Source organism: Neovison vison, chromosome 4, assembly GCF_020171115.1.
Source record: "Neovison vison isolate M4711 chromosome 4, ASM_NN_V1, whole genome shotgun sequence".
Classification (NCBI taxonomy): Eukaryota; Metazoa; Chordata; class Mammalia; order Carnivora; family Mustelidae; genus Neogale; species Neogale vison.
This window is the reverse complement of record NC_058094.1, coordinates 143,798,677-143,813,769: the sequence shown is the minus strand read 5'-3', so window position 1 is coordinate 143,813,769 and position 15,093 is coordinate 143,798,677. Positions and strand designations below refer to the sequence as shown.

Below are 15,093 nucleotides of genomic sequence, written 5' to 3'. Positions count from 1 at the left end.
AACAAGTTATTGTAGCTATAGTTTTTAAAATATTTTTGTCCTTTAACCTTTTATATTACAGTTAAGTTGTTAACACACCACCACATTATAGTATTCTGAATTTGACTATATACTTACCTTTACCAGTGTGTTGTAGAATTTCATATTTTCTCTACTAATTAGCATCCTTTCATTTCAGCTTAAAGAACTCCTTTCAACATTTCTTTTAAGGCACATCTTGTGATGATGAACTTTCTCAGCTTTTGTTTTCTTTATCTCACATTCATTTCTGAAAGACAGCTTTGCCATATAGAGTATGCTTGGTTGGCAGTCTTTAAATTTTAGCACTTTGACTATATTAACCAACTCTCTCCTGGCCTGTAAGGTTTCTGCTGAAATATCCACTATTGGCTTTATTGGGGTTTTCTTGTAAATTACAAGCTTCTTTTCTCTTCCTACTTTAAAGATTCTGTCTTTGGCAGTTTTATTTTATGTAGTCTCCCTTATCCATGGCCATACTCAACCGTGGTCCAGAAGCAGATGATCCTCCTCCTGATGTATCATCATCAGGTCAGTAACAGCCTAACGCTATGTCACAAAGCGAGTGTCTCATCACATAGGCACCTCATCACACAGGCATTTTATCATTTCACATCATCACAAGAAGGGTGAGTACAATACAATAGAGTATTTTGAGTGAGAGGCCACGTTTCATAACTTTTATTATAATATATTGTTATAATTATTTAATTTTCTCATTAGTTATTAATCTCTGACTGCCTAATTTATAAATTAAGCTTTATCATAGATATATACGAATAGCAAAAAACATGGTGTAGGGGCGCCTGGGTGGCTCAGAGGGTTGAGTCTCTGCCTTCAGCTCAGGTCATGATCTCAGGGTCCTGGGATCGAGCCCCACATCAGGCTCTCTGCTCAGCAGGGAGCCTGCCGCCCCCCACCCCCGCCTGCCTCTCTGTCTGCTTGTGATCTCTCTCTCCTTGTCAAATAAATAAATAAAATATTTTTTTTAAAATAGCCTATATAGGGCTTAGTACTATCCAGTTTCAGGTATCCACTGGGGGTCTTGGAAAGTAGCCCCTGCAGACAAGGGGGGACTACTGTAAGATAAGGGGCCTTGGAGAATACCTCTTTGAGTTGAGTTTAGAGACCTGTGAGCTTCATGAACTTGGATGCCCAAAACTTGCCCCAAATTTCAGAAGTTCTATGCCATTATTTCTTTAAAAAGCTTTCTACCTTCCTCTTCCCTCTGTTCTCCTTCTGGAACTCTAATAACTCAGACTGTTCTGACAGTTTCCAGTAGACTCCCCAATGTGACTAGTAGGGTCCACATCCTCTTTTTTTTTTTAATATTTTATTTATTTATTTGACAGAGATCACAAGTAGGCAGAGCAGCAGGCAGAAAGAGAGAGGAGGAAGCAGGCTCCCTGCTGAGCAAAGAGCCCAATGCAGGGCTCGATCCCAGGACCCTGAGATCATGACCTGAGCCAAAGGCAGAAGCTTTAACCCACTGAGCCACCCAAGCGTCCCCGGTCCACATCCTCTTGATATCTTTTGGTTCCATCATCAGGCAGCTTAAGACTTGTCAAGAGAGAAGTCGGCCTCTTTAGCAGTGCCCCATGCAAATGGGGAAACTGGGCACTCACTCACACTCTTACTTTCCCCCATGGGAGAAACTATAGGCCTAGAAGAGCTCTCTGAGCCAGGAGCTGTGCCACCTTGGGGTTATGGTGATGAAGGTAAAGTCAAAGTATTCCTCTTACTCTCTTCACTGCATCTAATCTCAAATATTTGTCTAAGATAGTGCTCTCCTGGGACTTCTAGACCATGGCTGAGAGTTTCTGGAGCTGGTTCACAGGGCACTTTAGGGTCTGCAGCCAGGACTGAGGTCTGATTGTTGTGCCCGAGTTTTCGCGTCCGAGAGACCACCAAGGAGCCAAGCACCGATGCAATCACACAAGGGTTTATTTGACAAGCTTAAGCTTGGGCCCAAGTATACCCGACACAGCGGAGTAGGGACTTGGACCCCGAGCCAGATTACAGTCAGAGTTTTTAAAGGCAGAGTAGGGGTGGACTTGGCGGTGGGTGAGGACAAAGGGAGTTATGGATGATGTAAGTCTCTAAGGAATTTTGGAAGCGAGGTCTCCAGGACTTTGAGGGGCTAGCCATTGTCTGAGGAAAAGGTTATTTATTACCTATAATAAAAATTTTCTTGTGAGACCCTTTAGATGTCTAAATCTAATCTATCTAAATCTAGATAGATGTCTATCAGTGGGTCATATACTTGGGAATGATTCTTGACACTATCTTGGAGGTTTAGAGATAAAGTTTCCTAAAGGAATTGTTAAAGTAGACTTACAGGATTCTGATCGGACCTGTCGGGGTAGGGGGTCGTTCAGGCTAGGATTGTCCTTAGCAAAATCTCAAGGTGAAGGCAGTTAAGCCCCCAGGGGAGAACCACTCTGTCTGTTTCAAGGGCTTACCAATAGGTGAGGAATTTTAATGATTTTCTTCTCCCTCTGTTTCCCACATCAGCTAAACTTGAGGTGGGATGGCCTTAATTTTCTCGGCCTCCACAGATGTCTATGACTTGACACCCACGTGGGCGAGACTTCTCCTGGATTCCCTTGGCATATGGTGCTGGTGATAAAACCAAAGCTGAATGGGCCTATAGTCTAGTCCTCAAGGGTATGGTGTTGTTTCTGGGTTTATAGTTGGGGCAATGGTTGGTGGCTCAGCTTCCTGGGTGCAGGTGTGTCTCCTAAAACAGTTCTCCTCCTTCTTGAACTACCCCAGGGTGTCACAGTTTTCCCCCTGGATCCCACACCTCCCACAAAGGCACTTCCGGCTGTGGATAGATTCCAAACAGTTCTTGCAGAGGGGATACAAGTGACAAATATTGGATTCAGCCATCTTGCTACCATCACTTCTTCTGAATATCCAGACTAATCTTTAGTGCATGTTTTCTGCTTTGAAAAAAAAAATTATGTGGTGTTGAATTTTTTAATAAACAGGGTTGGTGGGTGCTTGCCAAAGAAACCCCATTCCGTAATTCTTAGCAAGTGTCCATAGTAGGGAAGACAATGGAAACTGAGGGTGGAGAGACTACCCCACATCCTTCTCCAAGGCTCTGTGGACCACTCCTAAGCAGCGCAGTCTTCTGCTAACAACATCTACCCCACAGCACAGCAGTGCTGACTCTTCAGGAGGAGAAGAGGCAAGAAGTAAGGAATTCCCATTTAGAAGCACTTGCAGCTACTGGCAAGAGGCAGTTAATGCAGATTCCCTCTGAAGTGAGGGCTGAGGTAGGGAATGTTCTGTAATGGGAGAATGAATTATCCCCTAAGTATATTCACCCGTCCCTGTTCCACAGCACCAAATCTTCAAGTTCTAGGAGATAAAGCTGTGTGGGCCCCAAGGTTCTAGAAGACAAAGGCTGGACCTTTTTAAGGGTATTCTATGTGATGCAAATAATGTGGGGCACTGAATTTGTGGTCTCTGATGTATCCTACAGTGTGACCTCCTTGCCACACTGCTTTATAAAACCTAGTGGTGCCATTTTTTAAAAGATTTTTTATTTATTTATTTGACAGAGAGATCACAAGTAGGCAAAGAGAGGGGGAAGCAGGCTCCCCACTGAGCAGAGAGCCCGATGCAGGGCCCTATCCCAGGACCCTGGGATCATGACCTGAATCGAGGGCAGAGGCTTTAACCCACTGAGTCACCCAGGCGCCCTTCTAGTGGTGCCATTTTTAAAGAAGGCCTAAAGTAGCAGAGCTTCTAGAGTTGCAAAAGCAGGAGTTCCAGAGAAATGAATAAAATAACCAGTTCTCCCAGCTCCAAGTGAAACCTCATTTAGGTACAATAAATTGCACAAATAAGAATATAGGTGAAGTACTTTGCAAACACAGATTAAGTACTGTAATCAAAGGTTGGTAAATTTACCAAGAGTTTTAAAGAGCTACTTAGCTCCCCTGAATTGTAGGGTAGAGATGATAACAGCCTGCATATATTAAAAAGACATCAACACCAGAGAAAGGAGTTGCTCTTTAGCAAGGCATGAGGGGTTATAGCAAACATAGAGCTTGGTGGCAGTATCTCCTGGAGAAGGAAGTGGGGACTGTCTTTCAGTGATTGACACCCAATGACCATGAATGGAGCTTTATCACCTAAGGAGGTTTCTGTGAGACAAGGTGATTGGGTGGGACTTCAGTAACCCCCGGCTCAGGCTGTATTCTGGAAGTGGTCTTTGTCTGAAGGGTCTTTATCAAAGGTAGAAAACACAGAGCCTAAATACAATTCTAGGGTAATTAGGGTGTTTGTAAATGCCAGTGTCCAGAAGTATTCAGTCATGGTCCAAGGAGGTATTTGCCGCAGGAAATGCTAAATGCTTAGCATAACACACTTATCAGACATAAAAAGTCCCTAAATAATTTTTGTCTAATTCTGAAATTTTTTCTGCTGCACGGTTTCTCATTGTCACCGCAATTGACCTAGACCAACTGCTTCTTTGCAGGGAGGGGATTTTCCTGTATCTAATAGAATATTTAGTGACATTCTTGACCTCTACCCATTATAAACCCATGGGATTCCTCATTTATAATAATCCAAAATATATCCAGTCTTTGCCATAATGTCCTCTAGGATCCAAAGCTCCCCATGGCTGGGAACGACCAGTCTAGAGGAAGGCGTTGCTTTCTCTAATTCACACGAAGCCCTCAAAGGGCTGACAGTGGCACCTTAGCAAACCCATCTGCGTGCACTCCTTAAGACCAAATAAGCCGTATCAGCTTGGGGGAATCCTTGATGAAACAGAAGTTTGGAATGGCTGTGATCTTCCGCAAAAGGCCAACACAGAGAGAAAGGATATGGTGGGAAGGAAAAACCAAAGGTAGAATTTCAAAGGACAGTGGGCTGATACCCATAGGTTTCTTTGTTTTCATTGTTCCTTCTCCCAAGTAGTGCTTGTTGAGTGTCCACTGTGTGACTGGCTTGGGGCCATACCCTGTAAGGGCTGCAAAACCAAAGTAACATGGAGTCCCAGCTCTGCAGACATACAGTAGCATGTGTGATGTACAGAAATAGTGATGCGTGATTGTGTGCTGTCAGACAGAGCCAGTCCTACAGCACAGGACGCAGAGAGCAGCACTGACAGCTCTTGAAATTAACAGGTAACTTCAATGAAGGAAGATGAGTTCATTCCAGAAAATTCTATTGCCCAACTATTTTGTTGGTATCTTTTATCTGAATGAAGATTTTGGAAGGGCCGTGTTGTAGGCCAAGTCTGGTCCTAACCAGCTACTTGACCCGAACTGCTACTTAACTGCTCTAGGTCTTCATTTCCCCATCTCTAAAATGGGCTGGACTGGATCATTCCTTGGCCCTTCCAGCTACAACATTTCCTGACTCTGAGCCCTTTTGGATAATTGTCTCCAGGTAATTGGACTTATTAAGCAGTTTTAGGGTTTCTCCATTCTGAGCTCAGCCTCTCATCCGACGATGTATTTCATCCCAGAATGTGCTATATAAAAAACCGTATTTCCAAGTCGACAATAGCTTCAGCTTGAAATATATATTATGCCATAAAAAAATCACTATAGATTTGTAAAGCAAAACTTAGAAACATTAAATTAGCCCATAAGAGCTTTAAAATTAATTTGATCTTGAATGTGTCTGTGAATGAATGGGCTTGACATAAGCCTTTCAATTTTTCGCTCCACTTCAGAGAGTGCACAAAGTACTAACTGTAAATCAACCTCCACATTTGCTGATACGGCCACTAAGCTGGAAAAAAAAAGAGAGAGAGAGATGGCTAATAAACTATTCAAACAAGATTTAGAGCTTGGAAAGCCCAGGGCCCCAGCTTGTGACCTGCCTTCTGTGAATTGTGTTCATGTGACTCTGGTGGTGGCTAGAGACACAGAGTGGACACTGGAAGCAGAGAGTCTAGTCACTCAAGATGGAACAGGACTTAGTCTTTATTATCCATTTCAAGCAAGTCTGAGAGAGAGAGAGAGTATGTTCTCAGATGGGAGAGTGATGGAAAGAACTGGGACTGAGGTCAGAAGCATACAGATGTTCACTTCACTTGTCCACTCAGGTTGGCATGGGCGGAGCAACAGTGAACCTGATGGACTACAGAGTATGTAGACAGCAAGAATAGTCCACAGTTATCCAATATGCTTGTACAGAATTTGCCATCACACATTAGCTACTCCGTGAAAGGAGAAGCAATATGGCAATAGGATGGATGTGGGGTCAGGTTGATGCCCAATAAAATCTTAACTCTACCACTATCTGGTTGTGTGAACTTGGGCAAGCTATGTAACTTCTGGGAGCCTTCATCTCCCTATCTATGAAATGGATGTGATGAGACCCAGCATCAGAATTGTTGTGAGAATTAAAATGAAATAAGGGGTATTTTAGCATCAAGTCAGCTGCATATAACAGAAAACCTAAATAATAATGTGTTAAACCCAGTAGAGGTTGACTTTTCTTTGTAGCTTATGAAGTCTAATGGTAGCAGTCTAGGATAGACAGGAAGCCTCCATAACATCGGGAATGCCCCAATTTCCTTCTTTTCATGGTTTTTATCCTTGAGATTACCTTGTGATCATAAGACAGTTGCTGCAGCTCCAACCGTCACATTTGCACTTCAGACAGGAACCAGGAAGAAGAGGGAAGGACAAAAAAGCCTGCCTCCTGGCTGAGTTTTTAATCTAACAACTTTTATTTATAATTCACCCAACTATTTATAACTCATTGGCCATACCTATCTTCAAGAGAGACTGGAAAAGTTAGTTTTAGCTGGAAACATTAGCACCCCCCCAACAATATAAGGGATTGTGACAAAAGGCGAGAATAGGTACTGGATAATTAGCAGTCTCTCTTTTTATGTAAAGCATCTAGCAAATGCAAGGTATTCAGTGAATAATAGGTATTTTATTTAATTTATTCTTAAAGCTCTCTTGGAAATGTTTGGCTCATCTCAACACGCTGTCTCCCTCAGAAGATGTCTTCCATCTCTGGGTGAAAACCCATCCCTCTGAGGCCTCCACCACACTTTGGGGATCCTGCAAAGGAGGCCAGACCCTCTTCTAGACCACAGCCCTTTGCATATTTGAAAGCGCAGTTCTGTGCTAATCAGGCCATCTCAGCTCCACCCAGCCTGCCCCAAGGTCCTTCTGGTCAAACAGTATTGTCAGAATCCTGCACATTCTTCTCTGAACTAGATTTCTCTTCAGATGTGGCTCCCACAGCAGAACTCAATGATCCAGATATGGGCCACCCAAGAAGAAACAGAAATGGTCCACCAGTTCCCGAGTTTTAGACCCCCTCCTTGCCCTTCACTCCTGCCATGACTGACTTGTAAATCAGTCCCAGGAACTTCATTCAGCAGAGGCTCTGACACAGCCGCAGGCCTTGTCATATGGGATGGTCTCCAAAATGCAGCTAACCTCCTCCTTGGGAGCAGAGAAGCAGAGCCCCTGGGTCTGTGTCCCCAGAGCCCCCTCAAAGACCCCAGGCAGGCAGGAGGATGCTGCTGCTCACTGAATTAGTAGGAAAAAAGGCAAGGAGAGAGCCTCACAAGATGGAGAGTGGAGAGCTCCTGCCCCAGGAATCTGACAGCTCAGTAACTCATATCTAGCCCCTTCCTTTGTCCCCTTGTCTGAAACGAACAGACCTAGAGGCTCAGATAGCCTTCCGGCAAAGGAACGGTGTCCCAAGGGGACAGTCCCAAGGCCTGACAAGTCCTTCGCAGGGAGTGAGGCCAGTAGGACTCAGGAGAGCATAGCCAGCTGGCCCTCCTTGTCTCCAACCAAAGGGTATTGGGTAAAATCTCCCCAGGCCAGAGAAGCTAAAGTGATCAAACAAATGGTGTAAGTAGGCAGGTAAAAGGAAAAACTATCCCCAAACATACTAACTCCCAAAGCCCAAAGCCTCCTAAGAGGTCCAGGCTGCAGTCTGGCCCACTGGTCTTGGGACTTAGAGACAGCTCTCACTCTCTGGGGAGATAGTGCACCCCCATGAAGGCCTCCCAGAGAGTCTGACTCTCATGGACCAAGGGTTGGAGCCTGGCTTGCCAACCATCAAAGGCAAGCAGAAATGGGCAAAAGTAAAGGGAAGAGAATAGGAAAAAAATAAAAAGACTTACTCCTGTAACGGGGAATGTTTGAGGTCACACACAAGTGCCTTTTAAGTTATGGATTGCTGGACTGCTCAAGGAATATATGAAAGAAGGCGTGGCTTCCCTTTGCATTGGATGGGTATCCATCCTGGAAACCAAGATGGTTTCCCGAGATATAATTACCAATAGGGGGTGCCTGCGTAGCTTACTCAGTTGAGTGTCCAACTGTTGGTTTCAGCTCAGGTCACAATCTCAGGATCCTGGGATCAAGCCCAGCCTGGAGCCTCACCTCAGGCTCTGCACTCAGCATGGAGTCTGCTTGTCCCTCTCCTACCCCCTCTGCTCCTCCCCTCATACTCTCTCCCAAGTGAATGGATAAAGTCTTTTAAAATAGTAATAATAGTTACTAATAGCACTCAATTTCACTCTCAAGAGGGACCTGATTGGACAACAAATGAAATGGTGGCTCAACCTTGGGGACTAGGAAGAATAAAAATCATTCTTTTGATAATATTTTCCCTGTAACTCATATTTATATCCAGAAATTGACAATTGCACCATGTGATCATGTTCAGCTTTACAAATGAAAATTTTTATTCCTCAAATGAAACAAGATGGGATTGGGAGGGAGACAAAAAGAGACTCTTACTGTCACAAAACAAACTGAGGGTGGTCGGGGAAGGAGTGTAGGGAGAGGATGGTGGGGTTTTGGACATTGGGGAGGGTATGTGCTATGGTGAGCGCTGTGAAGTGTGTAAACCTGGTGATTCACAGACCTGTACCCCTGGGGCTAATAATACATTATATGTTTATTAAAAAACAAAATAAATAAAAAAAATTTTTTAAATACAGTAAAAAAAAATTTATTCTTACCCAAGATAAGTTATCATAAAGCACTATATCATCAAGTGCACTTTTATTCTTAAATTTTTTTTAAAAAGCATCTATGCATAATGGTGATACCAAAATTAACCAGAGAATTTTGACAGAAGTGTAGTCTACACAGTTTTTTGTCCCCCTGATTGTTGGAAGATTCAATTCAGGCAATTCCAGCTTAGGTAAAGAGAGCTTTGGAGGTAAACTAGTCATGCTCTCAAAACCTTCCTGTACTTACAAGTATTTTTTCTTTAAGAAATAAAATGGTTCATTTCTTTTGAAGGAAAAACCAAAAAATTGTAAAAAAAAAAAACAACAACAACAACAAAACAAGTGAAGAGCATCATTTAGAGCGTAGTGCTGTATGTCAGCCTATGTGTAACCATCTCCTGTGTCCAAGGGAAAGTCTAGGGCAGCGCATTCCATGATGAGAGAGAGACCTGGTGCCCCACCTTCAGTGCATCCTCACCCCGCCCCTCCCCACAAGCTGCCCCCACGTGCACCCTACTCCAAACCACCAGGCACCCCGACAAGATTGCTGGGTTCTCTGAGAGCCGTTATGCAGCACCATGTTCTCATTTGAAATATAAGAGGCAGTGGGATTTTCATGCATCATGAAAAGATTGTGAAGATGAATGAAGTAATGTCTCACAGAACATCTTAATACATCAGAAAAGGATGTTCAGAGCGCTGTACGATGCAGGGAGGGTGCTAGATACAGGCTTCAGAGCAACTGGACGGAAATTTGAATCCTCAGCAAACCTGCACAACTGCTTCCTGGTTATCTGACTGTGGGTGAGAGACTAGAACGTTGCTGTCCTCACCTGTAAAAGGAGAGCTGGGCCTAGGACGCCATCCCAATGGACAAAGACAGTGTAGAAGAAATGCCTGTCCTGCAGTAGACCCTCTCGATCCCTGTCTCTGATTAGCCCTTCAGCTCTCCGGGGACTCATGATGTGTGCATAATGTAAATTTTTCCAGCTTTCTTGCTTCTCCTGTTTTTCCGTGTTTTGCCATTTCAGTGGCGTTTTGGTGGAAGCCAAGCTGGAATAGTAAGAGAACTTTGAGATGGAATGAACCTTCTAGAGGTCAGCGTTGTCCTTTGTTATTTTCTGCTCCCATAACAGAGCTCACCACAGAAGATAGACTTGAATGTTTGGAGTGTTTGAGGGCTTAGATGCACCAGATAGCTTTCAGTGGCCCTTTTGGGTAGAAAATCTAGAGTTGGTTGTATTGTCCTTCGCTCTGTCAGGCGCTGTTAATACCCACAGCATTACATCCCCCAATGAACATAGAGAACATAAAGGGTAACTATGAAGGACTAAATTTCTCTCCCAGCTACACATTCAGGACTCTAATTCACGGGCTTGAGTGCATACATCTGAGGAGAACGTTTTCTTCACAACCCATGTTCATTCTGCCCAAGTGTGTCATGGAGTAATACTTCCGTAAGGCACATTTAACCTGGCCAATTGAGTCTTAAAATGTGTCTTTTGCTCTTGTTATTTCTCATTTAGAGTACTCTCTCATCCACCTCAGCAAGTTCTTTTCCTGTCATGGCTCGCTACCTTGTCTTGGGACCTTTCTATTTAGTATTTCTACTTGATGCAAAGGTCAGACCAGATGGTTAGAATAACCAAATCCTCAGGAGGACTTTCCTGTCTCTGGGTTCCATGAGGATCCAGCCCCAGGCTCCTTCTGAATCCTCACCTCTGTCTCCCTCTTCTGTATCTCCTAGATGTGCCTAGACAGCCCCAGCGTGTTGGCCTCCTGACTTTAAATATTCTGTAGCATCATTTTCCTCCTGAAATCATTTGTTGAGACCTGTTAGACATCACTGGGGTCTGGCTGGACAAGAGGGACCAAAATGGCAAGCCCAGATAAGGTGTGCCTGTTGCCACTGTCTAGTAGAGACAAACACTTGCACAGTGGCAAGTGGACAGAAGGAAGATCTAGAGTCAAAAGCCAGCTGACATGCTTCCAATGTCCCATTGACTAGCTAATCAGCACATGTATGCATGGTCTGCTCAGTGTGGCCTGCTCAGGTCCTGGAAGCAGAGACGGCAGCTTCAGTTTCCTGATGGCTTGGATGAAACATGCCCAAGGAATTCCTTTATTAGATGCTTGTAGTGCTGAAAAGTTTGCTCACCTCAGTTGAGGTAAACAGCTGATGTTCTCAGATCACTGATGGCCATTGTAGCCTTGGAGAGGCAGAAATACCTTTTATTTTGATGCAGGAAGGAGACAGTTGTCAGCCAGATTTTTATCGTTAAACACATATAAATTCACATTCTCTAGCATTTTCTTTTTGCCATTCCTTCCTTCCTTTCAGTCTCCCCTTGGATGAGCTCCATTATATTTTCTGCAACACTTCACAGAGTGGTGTCTGGAGTCAGATGCCCCAGGTTCAATTCTTGGCCCTTCAGCTTACCATCCGGATGGCTGTGGGGGATACAATTAACCATTAGGAGGACCTCAGTCTACTGATCCTCACTGACGGAAATGAAAATAGTGCCTACCAGATTGATGTATTGAGATTAATTGAGGTAATCCTCCTAAAGACTCTGGTATCAGACACAGAGTAAGTACTCCAGAAATATTGTTCAATCAACCAATGTTTGCTGTGTGTTTTACTAGTAAGAGTGATTTTTAGGTTTGCTCTTCATGGGGCTGCATGCTTTGCCTCTAGGCAGACAACATCCAGAGCCTGGGAGACTCCCTGCAGATACAAATAGCACCAGCAAGCTTACAGGAGATATGACCTGCAGGGGTCGCCCCTTGTTCATCCACTTATTCCATTTGATGTTTTTTGAGTACCTGCTATGTGTTAAGCACAGTTCTAGAAGATGGAAATAAAGTAGTGAGCCAAGTAGACAAAATCCCATATCTCCTAGAGTTTGTTTTCTGATAGGGAGAGATGGGCAATAAATCAATGTAAAAGGCAAGAAAATATCAGAGAGTTGTAAGTGCCATGCAGAGAATTTAAACCAGGTGATAGGCTAGACCGTGGCCCCCCAGGTTGTTTATCCAGGGAGGGTCTCCATGGTTGTGGCATTTAAGACTGATCCACCAGCCAGTGAGAAAGACTTTCATGCAGTGGGAAGAGCGAGTGCAAAGATCCAAAGATGGGAAGGAAGAGCAGTTTGGTTGGATGATAGTGAAGGGGAGAATGGTGTGCATTGAAGCTGGAAGGTAGGCAGGGTTCAGATCCCACAGGCTTCCTAAGCCAGGGAAAGGAGTTTGGATTTCATTCCAACTGTAATGGGAGCTATTGGATGGCTGTGAACAGGGAGTGATATAATCGGACTTAAATTTCTAAATGTTCCGGGGCACCTGGGTGGCTCAGTGGGTTAAGCCTCTGCCTTTGGCTCAGGTCATGATCTCGGGGTCCTGGGATTGAGCCCCACATTGGGCTCTCTGCTCGGCAGGGAGACTGCTTCCTCCCCTCTCTGCCTGTTGCTCTGCCTACTTGTAATCTCTCTCTCTCCTCTCTCTCTCTCTCTCTCTCTCTCTCTCTCTCTCTTTGTTAAAATAAATTAATTAAATCTTTAAAAAAAAAATTCTAAATGTTCCTCCTGCCTCTCCTGCCCCTCTCTTCCCTATCACTGGGCACAGCGAGCCCTGCATGCTGAGGTATTTGCTGTCTTTGGAATAAGCCATCCTATACAGCTGCCTGCCAGAAAGGAGTGCTCAGAAGACAAAGGCCACCGCATTCGAATCTGAAAAGCCCACAGTTCTTTCACCCTTTGTGATTCTTAGAGGTGACAAGATAAAAGCAAGGATTAAGCAAGAAGTTGACCACCTGCCCTGGGAATCGAAAACCAGGAAAGATGGTATCAGGGCTGTGGTGAACATAAAATTGGGTCCCACCTTCCAGCACCCTATTTTTCAGAAGTCCACTGTGTTCTCCTAGTCATCGCCATACTCCAGAAAGAACTGAAGAGTTATCCTGGCTAAGCGGTGATATGCTAGGTTAACTTTTGGGGTATACCACAGACTAGATGTCAAGAACACCAAGCTCTTATAGATTGTGAGTCTGCCTCTTAATGTCCCTTTTAGGAGATATGTCTCATAGGATATCAATTTATCTCTGGGGACAGATGAAAATTGTACCCAGTGTGGTTTCTGCATTCTGAAGTTAATGCAGTATGTTTCAAACAGTGACAGTATGATAAGCATCTTTCCTAATACTTCATGGTGACGAAGATTTCTGTTCCATTTGGAGGCTATCGATGTATATACAACATGGGACAGGGAATCAGAAACCCTAGGTTCTGACCTCAGCTCTGCCACCAATGTTTAAACTTTGGGGAAGCATTTTGAACCTTAGTCTGCTCATCTCTGAAGGAAGGAACTGGAACTGACTCCATCTTGGATCATTCTTAGCTCTCATATTTGATTGTCCATGTACCGCCATCCCGATTTTTCTGAGAGCCCATGTTTGCAAGGCAGGGGCATCTGGTCTACCCTACGGGGGGAAGGGATGCCACAGGGATAAAGATTACACCTTGGACATCTTTGGCACCATTCCATTATCAGTTGAACGAACCATCTCTACAGTTAGGAAGAGCACAGCTTTTCAGTGAGTCTTCCTCGCGAAACCATTTACTCTGATAATAATGTAATTACTAGATTTTACTGAATGTTCACCTTCTATCATTCAAGTGTCATAATAACCCCATGAAATAAGCAGTATCCCCAATTTAATGCAGGAAACTGAACCTTGGAGAAGTTAGCTAATGTGCCTAAGGACTCAGCTGGAGCATACCAGACCCAGACTCAGGCTGACTCCAAAGCCCATGCAGGAACTGAGCTGCCACACTCCAGCATCATTACTTACTTATTTTACCATACTCCACGGTAATGTATCAAGACATCTGACAGATATTACTAGATGCACAATAAGTCATTCTTGAAAGAATACATGTTTAATGCTCTGCGAACTTGGCTTCAGCAGCTCCCCATGCTGCTTTGGAGAAGCAGTATAACCTCCTGGTCTTATGTGGATAGGGGAGACAATGTCTAGTTTGACACAAGTTCCCAGGTGCTTCTGATAGCTCTCCCCACACATGTCCACCACCCCTGCCTCACATACACATCTCCATTTAACAAAAGTCATTCTATCATTTCATTTAAATAAAGGCTGATCTTCTTAGAATCTCAATTAAATGATAAGGCTTTGTGTGACTTGACCATAAATACACCCAGACTTCCAACTATATTGTTTATTCAATAATTCTCCTCAGCACCTTACAGACGGGTTTTGATGGAGGTTGTCTTACATATTTATGTTTTTCAGAATCTGACTTCTAGAGCGTAGTACACATCTTGCATCCAAATTTTATTGATGGATATTAGATGTTTTAGAACATCACAATGGCAAAGAACAAGGACAGAAACGTTCTGTAACTGCTGTGTCTGATATGTGCCTTAGACACATGTGGCTTTCAAGCCCTTAAAATGTGGTTGAAAAGACTGAGGAACTAGATTTTGAATTGAATTTCATTTTAATTAAATTTAAATAGTGACGTGTGTCCAGTGGCTACCGTACTAGAAGGTTGCAAGTATAAAGAAACAACCTTTCTTCTTTCTTGACCAAAATAATGTAGAACTGAGAGCTGAGACCCCTTACATTTTTTTGTAAGTTGCTTTCCATTAACTCCAAAACAAAAATAGCAACAACAACCATAAGAGCCAAGAAGAAATTCTAGTATGCTTCCATGCACCACTGGGAAATGAATTCTTAATGGGGAGAATTCTGACCTAGGGGTCAATGAAAGCAGGTAGGCAGGAAGAGACGTTCCCAAGGGGAGGTTCTCGGCAAATTCCTAGTTGTGAGACACGGAGCAGACAGAGCCTGTCAAGGAGAGAGTAATTCCCCCTCAGAGGAAAATCTAAATGTGTTTTTAGCCACCTGTCACCCCAGAGGGAGGACAGGATGGTGATGTTAAATTGGCAAGATTGTAAAACACGGAAGTTAACTACCGTACAAGGCCAGCTGAGGTGTTTAAAGTGCATTTTAACCGGTAGAACTTCATTTCCCGAAATCCAGACGGTGGCTGTTGCTGGTGGAGGGCTCTTTCTTTCCACAA

At 43.8% G+C, this 15,093-nt stretch overlaps 1 protein-coding gene across 2 annotated transcripts in view; it reads left to right on the top strand.

Annotated features, from left to right (window-relative positions):
* Positions 1-15,093, top strand: part of LHFPL3 (LHFPL tetraspan subfamily member 3) — a 577,016-nt gene that overhangs the window by 496,189 nt on the left and 65,734 nt on the right. The window lies entirely within an intron of this gene.